Source organism: Mastomys coucha, unplaced genomic scaffold (genome assembly GCF_008632895.1).
Source record: "Mastomys coucha isolate ucsf_1 unplaced genomic scaffold, UCSF_Mcou_1 pScaffold17, whole genome shotgun sequence".
Taxonomy (NCBI): Eukaryota; Metazoa; Chordata; class Mammalia; order Rodentia; family Muridae; genus Mastomys; species Mastomys coucha.
This window is the reverse complement of record NW_022196899.1, coordinates 4,402,451-4,412,450: the sequence shown is the minus strand read 5'-3', so window position 1 is coordinate 4,412,450 and position 10,000 is coordinate 4,402,451. Positions and strand designations below refer to the sequence as shown.

At 46.0% G+C, this 10,000-nt stretch overlaps 1 long non-coding RNA gene across 1 annotated transcript; it reads left to right on the top strand.

Moving 5' to 3' along the window:
• The first annotated feature begins 6,009 nt into the window (after positions 1–6,009).
• Positions 6,010–7,800, top strand: LOC116094710. The gene is made up of 3 exons (XR_004120270.1): positions 6,010–6,173; positions 7,494–7,590; positions 7,691–7,800. It is a non-coding gene; the product is annotated as an uncharacterized LOC116094710 (long non-coding RNA).
• The last annotated feature ends 2,200 nt before the right edge of the window (positions 7,801–10,000 follow it).

The following is a 10,000-nucleotide window of genomic DNA, read 5'->3' as shown; positions in this document are numbered from 1 at the left end:
TATTCCTGGAATAGAACAATGGCCAAGTGCCCACAGCATATAGCTAATTTTGGATCCACAGAAGCCCTGCTTTCCTCAATGGGTGGCCCGAGCATATCCAGGTCAAGCCAGATCAGGAAGGCTGGCCCAGGTCCCGAGACTGATCAGAGTAAGCTTGGACTTGACTGTGGCTGCTGTTACTTGGGACTGTAGCCATGTCCACAGAAATGCACGGACCGTGAAAGAGTCTGAGTGGTGACACAGCCATCACCAGGTCACCGTGAGTGTCACCAGATTGGGGGAACTAGGAGTTACAGTCCTGAGTGACCACACTGGCTCCCTGCAAAACTTCAGAGGCCACATTCAGAGCCCAGTGAGTATGGCCCAGGAAAACATACCATCTCTTAAGAGATTTTTGCTTTCTCCTACCCACGGCAAAGATGGTCCTGACACATGTTGGTCATGTTCCTGTTGAAAGGAAAAACATAGCCACTCCTCATTAACCTGCACCAATCTCAACATCATGTTGGACGCTCAGATGAAGCAGTGTATAAACACAGCGTTGTAATATCTACTGTTGTTTGGTCTTCTCACATTTCTGATTTTATCTTTTTCTCTCTCTCTCTTTTTTTTTTTTTTTTGGTTTTGGTTTTGGGTCTTTTTCTCTGTGTAACCCTGGCTGTCCTGGAACTCACTCTGTAGACCAGGCTGGCTTCAAACTCAGAAATCCGCCTGCCTCTGCCTCCCAAGTGCTAGGATTAAATGTGTGCGCCACCACTGCCCGGCTCTGATTTAATCTTTTTCGTTTTATAGATTGTGTTTTTGAGAGACTGGTTTTCATGTAGCTGAGGCTGACCCCAAATTCCATAGGTAGGAGGAGGTGACCTTGAATTTCTGCTTCCCCTGCTTTCCTCTACCAAGGGCTGGGATAAGAAACCTTAGCCCCAAATGCCCAGGGGCAGCTTGCTGTGTGTTAGGAACTCTGAAAGGAAACTCTGGCCTCCAATCTCACATGAAGCTCCGTGTGGAACACTTACACCACAAATGAGGGAGACACCCATGTGGCCAGGTTCAAGCCCCAACTCTACCAGTACCAGTCATGCGACTGTGAAGCAATCGCTGTACCTAAGTTTTGCATCTGCCTTGTGAGATGCCTGTGATGTAGAGCCTGCCACATGAGCTCCTGATGCACAGAAGAGGTCCTTAGTCGCCTGTGTGCAGGAAGCACTTTCTGGATTGCTTTAGTCACTCCCAAATAAAGAAATGCTTAAGAAGAAATCTATACTTTCCCCCTTCCTTCCTTCCTTCCTTCCTTCCTTCTTCTGTCCCCCTCTTTCCTTCCTTCTTCTTCTTCTTCCTCTTCTCCTCCTTCTCCTTCTCCTTCTCCTTCTCCTTCTCTCTTTTCTCCTTCTCCTTCTCCTTCTCCTTCTCCTTCTCCTTCTTCTTCCTCTCTCTCTCTCTCTCTCTCTCTCTCTCTCTCTCTCTCTCTCTCTCTCTCTCTCTCTCTCCTTGAGACAGTGTCTCTCTGTGTAGTCCTGGACGTCCTGGAACTCACAATGTATACCAAGCTGTTTTTCTTTCTTCTTAACACATTCTAAAATAAATCTTACGCTTAGGTTTTGAATGCAATGTTTCTTTTTGGCCAGTTAAATGGGATACAGAATCGAAATCCCATTCACCAGGTAGAGATGGCTCAGCGGTTGGAATATTTGCTACGGAATCATGAGTACCTGATTCTGGATCCCACACCCATGTAGCTAGGGTCCCTATGACCCCAGCACTTGGGTGGGTGGGGGATAGTGGTTAGAGCTTGCTAGCTACCAGCCTAGTCCAAAACCAGGAGGGCCAGGTACAGGGAGAGATTCTGCCTCAAAGGAATAAGGGATAGAGTGAGGGCCCCTGACAGCATCCTCTGGCCTCACATGCATATGCATAAAAACACATGTACACACACACACACACACACACACACACACACACATGTGCGTGCGCACGTGCGCATGCACACGAACACATACACTACCCCTGAGGATGGCACCATCTTTCAAGGCTGGTCACCACCAAGACCATCTCAGCCTTGGTAGCCCATTCCCCTGTTCTAACCCCTCCTGTTCTGTTAGAGGAAAGGCCTGGATTTCTCTTGCCAACATGCAAAGTCAACTGACATCCATGACGTCATTTTCTGAAACTAAGGTCTCCTGCTTCCCCTTTCCCACACAGGAGAAAGCAAATATTCAAATGAAGGGGTTTCAAGGTCTTTGAAAATGTTTTGCTTTTGGTGTGTTTATAGTCACTTAGGTAACAGTCCTTGAGAAACTGTTGCAGTTTTGACTTTAATGCAAAGCCATAATGCTAGGAGAAAATGCAGATAGAACTAAAATTATTGTTGTTGTTTGTTTGTTTGTTTGTTTTTTCGAGACAGGGTTTCTCTGTGTAGCCCTGGCTGTACTGGAACTCACTCTTTAGACCAGGCTGGCCTCGAACTCAGATATCTGCCTGCCTCTGCCTCCAAAGTGCTGGGAATACAGGCATGCGCCACCACTGCCTGGCAAACCAAAATTTTAATATGCTTACTTTAAAGTTATTAAACAATCGGTCCATTTGCTGATTATTTTGAGACAGGGTCCTCATGTGATCCTGATTGGCCTGGAACCTTCTTCACTTACTAGGCCGGCCTCAGACTCAAGGAAATCACCTGCCTCTGCCTCTGCTTCTGCTGGGATTAAAAGTGAACCCCACCACATTTGGCCATTTTTAACTGCTATTTATTCACGAAGTTATTGTTTGTGGTGCTGGAGATGGAGCCCGAGCCTTAAGCATGTTAGGCAAGAGCTCTACCACCTTCTTACATTAAATATTACCTTGTTTCCTTAAAACAGGGTTTTGTTATACATCCCAGACTGGCTTCAAATAAACTAAGCTTCACAAACATTGGGATTACAGGGGTGTCCCACGTGCCTCTACCAAATCACCTCTTTTATGGTCAAAGGAGTAGCAGTGCTTCTGTAGAAAAAAAAAACAAGGAATATAGTCTACTTTCTCAATTATAAAGTAATATTTATTTAGTATGAAAAATTGGGAGCTGTAGAAAACCAAATGGGAAGGAATGATCTCTGGTCCCAAACAGAAATTAAATCCCTACAGCAAATACCTAATATATTTTCTTCCAAGTACTTATTCTATTTACAGACTGTCTCGGATATAGTGATGACACTACTAATAACTTTTTGTAGCAGGATTTCATATAACCCAGGCAATCCTAAAATTCACTATGTCGTCAACGTTGACTTTGAACGTGTGATCCTCCTGCCTCTGCCTCATGAATTCTGTAACCTCATCAATTTATGAAGTGCTAGGGATCCATCCCAGGGCTTGTCGCATGCTAGGCAGGCAGGGTACCAACCAAATTACTCGCCCCCCCAAAGTACTTATTTTAAGTATTTTAAAAGACTTATTTATCTTACATCATGTACATGAATGATTTGCATTTAAGCATGTATGTGCACCATGTGGAAGCCTTTTGAGATATGAAGAGAACATGGGATAGTTTGGAGCTGGTGTTACAGGTTGTAGATACTATATGAGTGCTGGGAACTGAACCTGGGACCTCTGTAAGAGTGATAGGTGCTCTTAACCCCTGAGCCATCGCTCCAGCCCTCCAACCTATTATTGATTTCCCTACAGCCCCATTCGCACGCATTTCTCCTGTTGTTTATAAAGTCTTTGCAAAAAGTTTCCAGAAGTGGTGGTGCATACTTTTTAATCCCAGCACTGGGAAGGCAGAGGCAGACAGATCTCTGAGTTCGAGGCCAGCCTAGTTAACAGAGTGAGTTCCAGGACAGCCAGGGCTATATAGTGAGACCTTGTCTCAAACTTTAAAAGAGAAAACTTATTTGTAACAATTTACATGTAAGTTCACCATATTCAATTACTTAGTTTTCCATTCTCAAACACTTAAAATTTACAAATTATGACTGACATTATCAGCTGATACCATCAGTAATCGCTTTGCTATCTTTGATCCCTAGTCATTTGGTACTCTTGTTGTTCAAATACTGTTCCCCATCTCCTGAGTCATCCATCCCAACCAGGGCTACTGCTGACCACTCTGAAGACTTGAAGTGCCGGATGCTTCCTACCCTCTGTCCATTCTGCCTTCTAACAGAACCTGCTGAGCATTGCTATCTTTTCCATCCTAAAACCTGGCCACTGAGTTAGTGCCCAGTCTGCTTTCTTGAGTCCCTCCTGACCACCATGCAAACTCCTGCTCAAGTGATCATTGCTCGAGTCGATTCTACTTATTCTGCCGGGTTATTTAATATCGTCCTTGGTCTTTAGGATGGATTCTCTTCAAGATTCTCGTGTGTTCAATCTGTCCACACCTGGGTCTGTGTCCCATGCTACAGCCGTGCATACACCATCCCATTCTGTATTATAGACAGACCCGTCCGTGGGTCTCTTGAATACCTTGTGATCTGTTCCCATAATGCCTTTTCTTTTCTTCTCCTGGTCGATGGTTATCTATTGTTTAAGAAGTGTTGGGAGAACCATTCTTTCTCCAGGAAGCCCTTTTCAAGTTTCCTGCCTGGAGCTAGGGTTGTAATTCAGTTGGACTAGCCATTGCTTGACATCCAGGAACCCCGAGGTGAATCACCAGATGTAGCATAAACAGATGTGGTAGCTCCTGCCTGTAACCTCAGCAATCAGAAGTTGAAGCAATAGGCTCAGAAGTTTGTGATCATCCTCATACTTGGCTACAGAAAAGATTAAAGACCAGCCCGAGCTACAGAAGATCCTATAAAAATCCCCACCTAGATCCTGTTTTCCTTCTTGGGTCTCCTCTTCACCACCCTAAGGCATCCAATTCCCAGACAATTGTTTTGTTTGTTTGTTTGTGACAGGGTCTCATGTAGTCCAAGCTGCCCTCAAAGCCTTCGACCTTTAATTTATGACCCTCCTCCCTCCAGTACTGACACTGCCAGCAGGTACCACCATGCTAGGCTTGTGTGATGCTGGGAATCCAACCCAGGGCTTTACACCTGCTAGGCAAGTACCCCACCAACTGAGCTACATTCCCATCCCTAGAAGTCGTCCTTGAGGGCTGGGGAACTTTCTCGTTGACTAGATTTGTAAGCTACTTACACGTAGGCTCTAGATGGTCTACCTTTGCACATCCAGTTCAGTGCCGGGCTCTCTTGGGCATCCTCGTGGATCTCACCTGACTGAAAGTACTCCTTCTTCCTCTACGAGTCAGCCTCTCTAATGCCACCACGCTGTAGGATGAGTCCTCATCAATGTGACTTTTCTCTTATTTTTTAAGGGCACTAAGATACTATAGGAGAGACTTTCATTGCGGAATCAGAGCATACCTGGATATTGCAATACGACAAGAAGCCCAGAACACAAAAAGCACATCTTGTTGGGCCCTATATTGGCAAGCTCAATACTATCCTGTCTGTCTTTTCTACCCCTTCTGGGGGGCACAGTGCCAAGGTTCAAAGCCAGTAGCTGAGATCTGAGGACTAGAGAGCCCTGAGCAGACATGACTCCTACATTTCATGTTTCTTCTCCGTTCCTGTTGAATGGTGCATGCTTGTTTTATTCAGATTGTGAAAAACTATTTTAATGAGCAGACTAAATACCTGTTGTTTATTCCCCTAATCTTTAAAAGATTCACACCAATACAGTTAGAGGGAGGTTAGTCAGGTTAGAGGGAGGTTAAGGTAATTTTTCTTGACTGGTCTCCCCCGCCAGCCCCCTCTTCCACTGGTCGGGTCACCTCAGCTTTTAGCTGCTGCTTTCAGGGACCTTTGTCATCATTCTTGTCTAACCCCTTCTGAGCTAGAGCCCTGCCTGCCCGACTCCCAACAGGAAGCGATCTTTCTGCTTTCAGGCGAGCCACACGCCTTCCAGCCAGCCAGCAGCTCCAACTAATTAGCACACGTGATGGGAATTGGAAACAAAGTCGCCAACAATAGGAGCGTGGGAACCCTGGCCGCGCCACAGTTCCACCTCCCCTCCCCCATTCTCTCTGCGCGGAACCAGGGGCCTCCAGGGCCGTGTCCCCGCGGAGGGTCATCCCGCAGTCTTGGCTTGTGATGGTCGGAACTCTTGCAAGATCCAGCTGGAGGTCAGTCACTGAGTGTTGATCAGAGCCAGAGAAGAACAACTATTAGCAAATATCCTTGAGGCAGGTCAGTGTTCTGAAGGGTTAGTGGCTCTGTTTTGGCGATGACAAAGAGACCAGCTCATTGTGCTAGGCAGAGGAGGGGTACTGCCCTGTCCCTGTCCTGCGGAGCTAAACTCAACCCAGTAGCCCCTAACCTGGGCACGCCTCTCCTGGGCCTCTGTCCTGGGTGCCCGTCAGCTGGCTGGAAGCAACTCTAGGTACTTGACACTCAGTGTTCTCCTATGTCAAGGTCACTTTGAATGGAGGCTAATGGAAACTTGGCGTTAGTTTCCCAGTACAGGATGCCGATGACTTAAAAACCTTCAGCTTTATTGAGGTAGAGTTCATATACAACTCACTCACCTAAAATATGTGATTGGGTCAGTGTTAGTGGTTTCCTAGATGTGCACAACTACCAACCAGTTAGGTGATGGTAGAATATGTTCATTTTCTCAAAAACAAAATCTTGGTTGGTGGCATAGCTCAGTGACACGGCACAAGTGTGGGCAAGATCCTAGGTTCAATCTCCAATACTGTCACATGTATGCACACACCCATGTATGCACAAATTTCCAATACAGTAATGCACAGACACACACATGTACACACACATACATGCAGACACACACTCACACTCATACACACATGCAGACACACACACACTCACACTCATACACACACTCGCAGACACACACTCACACCCACCCACCCACACACACACACACAGACACATACACTCATACACACACTCACATTCACACTCACACACTCACACACATTCATACACATACACTCACATGCACACTCACACACACACATACAAACAGACACACTCACACGCAGACACACACATGCAGACACATACACACACAGACACACTCGCAGACACACACACACTCATACACACACATACACTCATACACACATATGCACACTCACACACACACTCACACACCCATGCACACACACTCACACACAGACACATACACTCATACACCCATATGCACACTCACATGCGCACTCACACACACTCACTCACATACACACTCACGCACTCATGCACACACACACACACACACACACACACACGAACACACACCTGGTATGTCCAGCTATCTCTTCCCATCTCTAGTTGTCTTACAGACTGGCCACAGAACTTTCTATGCCATCTTCTTGTTGGTTTCTTTCACTTAGCAGGTTCTTCAGGGTACATCTAGGTTCTCATGCGAGTCAGCACTTTTTTTTCCATTCCAATAATATTTTCTTATATTTTCTACTACAATAATATTATACTCCAGGGATTTAAGTCACATTTGGTTGATGGGTACTGGAATTGCTCCCACAGTGTGGCCATTATGAACAATGCTAAGAAGTTCACTTGGACTTCCTGATATATGCCTTCTCATGGATCGATATCCAGAGGTGGAGTTGCTAGTTTGAAGGTAAATTTGTGTCTGGCTTCCAAAGAAAGTCCCAGGTAGCTCCCAGTGGCTCAGGGTTCCAAGCTACAATTCATGCTGATCTCTGTTTTCTTTTCTCCAGATTCTCATCAACACTGGCTGTTGACTGTCTCTTTGACTATAGCCATTCTGCAACCAAATATATGAAGTGATTTCCCACTGATAAAATTAAAAAATTGGATGAGTCCTAAACTCTTTCCACTGTGAATTTCTGAGGCCTTTCTGGGAATAAGACCTGTGACTTGCACTGTCTATTCTAAAAGGGTCACGAATGGCAACTTGCTATAGCAGCTGCTAAAAGCAACAGTATCATTATTTGGGGGCCGGGGACTGAAAGAGTTAATTATTTACTAATGTATTTCTAGCTGCTGTATGGAGTTAGACAAGAACGCCCATATTAGGGACCAACTGCATTTGATAATTTTCCATCCTACCTCCAGGTCCCGTGTGTAGCAGGCGAGTTGTTCTGTGTTGCATGATTTAAAATGACCCTGTGTAATTCTAGACTATCAGCTGGTGGTAAATCCCTACCCTGCATTGTGTTGTCCACACACAGACTTTTCCTGAAACCAGGCACTTTAATCAGTGTTAAACTTTATTTAGCAATGAGTATAAATTTGCATTGAGGAGCTACTTTCTTTCTTTCTTTCTTTCTTTCTTTCTTTCTTTCTTTCTTTCTTTCTTTCTTCTTCTCTCTCTCTCTCTTTATTAATTTTCTTTATTTACATTTCAAATGTTCTCTCCTTTCCTGATTTCCCCTCAGAAAACCCCCTATCCCTTCCACCCTCCCCCTGCTCACACACCCACCCACCCTCTCCTGCTTTCTGGCCTTGGCATTCCCCTATGCTGGGGCATAGAGCCTTCACAGGACCAAGGGCCTCTCCTCCCATGGATGACTGACTAGGCTATCCTCTGCTACCTATGCGGCTGGAGCCATGAGGCCCATCATGTGTACCCTTTGGTTAGTGGTTTAGTCCCTGGGAGCTCTGGGGTATTGGTTAGTTCATATTGTTATTCCTCCTATGGGGCTGGAGCCATGATGCCCACCATGTGAACTCTTTGGTTGGTGGTTTAGTCCCTGGGAGCTCTGGGGGGACTGGTTAGTTCATATTGTTGTTCGTCCTATGGGGCTGGAGCCATGAGTCCCACCATGAGTTCCTTTGGTTGGTGGTTTAGTCCCTGGGAGCTCTGAGGTACTGGTTAGTTCATATGGTTGTTCCAAGGAGCTACTTTCTTAATAATGGCTATGATGTTTCTATTGACATGACTGGCTGTGGCTCACCAAAGGGCAGTTTACTATGCTGCATTATGACATTCAGATCCTGTGTTGTATTGATGGCAGGGAAGGGGGCAGGAGGACCCTCCCATGGCTTAACCCATCTATTTCTCAAATTCAAATGGCTACCAGGATTTAACAAGTTTTGAATATGTTTTGTTCCCTCAACGGGTATCTGTTGTGCACAAGGATTACAATGCCTCCCTTTTAAAAGAAGAAGTCCCATTCAACTCAGAAGAAGTATTCTCCCACGGGTCCCGGGCTTGGTGAGGCCTTCTCCCATTGGCACCGAGTTTGCTTGGTCAAGCATTGGTTTTGCCGTGACGTCACCTTGGTTACGTATCATAGTCACCTGGAGAGTGTTACAGTATATTTTTGCCAGACTCCAATGCAAATTAATAAAATCCAAATCCCTGGAGTCTTGGGGGCCGGCGGGGGAGGGAGCGAATACTGAGATGGTGTTAACCTCAGTATTTTCCACCAGGCCCCTAATATTTCCAAGTGCAGGAGCGTTGAAGGTGGTCTCACTCACTGGTTCTCAAGGTGCCCTTTAAGGAGCAATAGCATCACCTGGGGATTCGTCTGAAATGCAGGTTCCTGGGCCTAGAAACTCCAGGACAGAAGGCCTTGTATTCCGTGCTTTATCAATTATCCACCAGCTGGCTGTGGAGGCACAGGCCCTCAATATTAAGCACCTGGCAGGCAGAGGCAGGCACATCTCTGTGTGTTTGAGGCCGGAAGAGCTAGAGCTGCGGCAGAGAAACCTCATCAAGAAAAGCCAACCAGCTGGGCGGTGGTGGCGCACGCCTATAATCCCAGCACCTGGGAGGCAGAGGCAGGCGGATTTCTGAGTTCGAGGCCAGCCTGGTCTACAGAGTGAGTTCCAGGACAGCCAGGGCTATACAGAGAAACCTTGTCTCGAAAAACCAAAAAAAAGGGCTGGAGAGATGGCTCAGTGGTTAAGAGCACTGACTGCTCTTCCAAAGGTTCTAAGTTCAAATCCCAGCAACCACATGGTGGCTCAAAACCATCTGTAATGAGATCTGACTCCCTCTTCTGGCGTGTCGGAAGACAGCTACAGTGTACTCACATACAATAAATAAATAAATCTTAAAA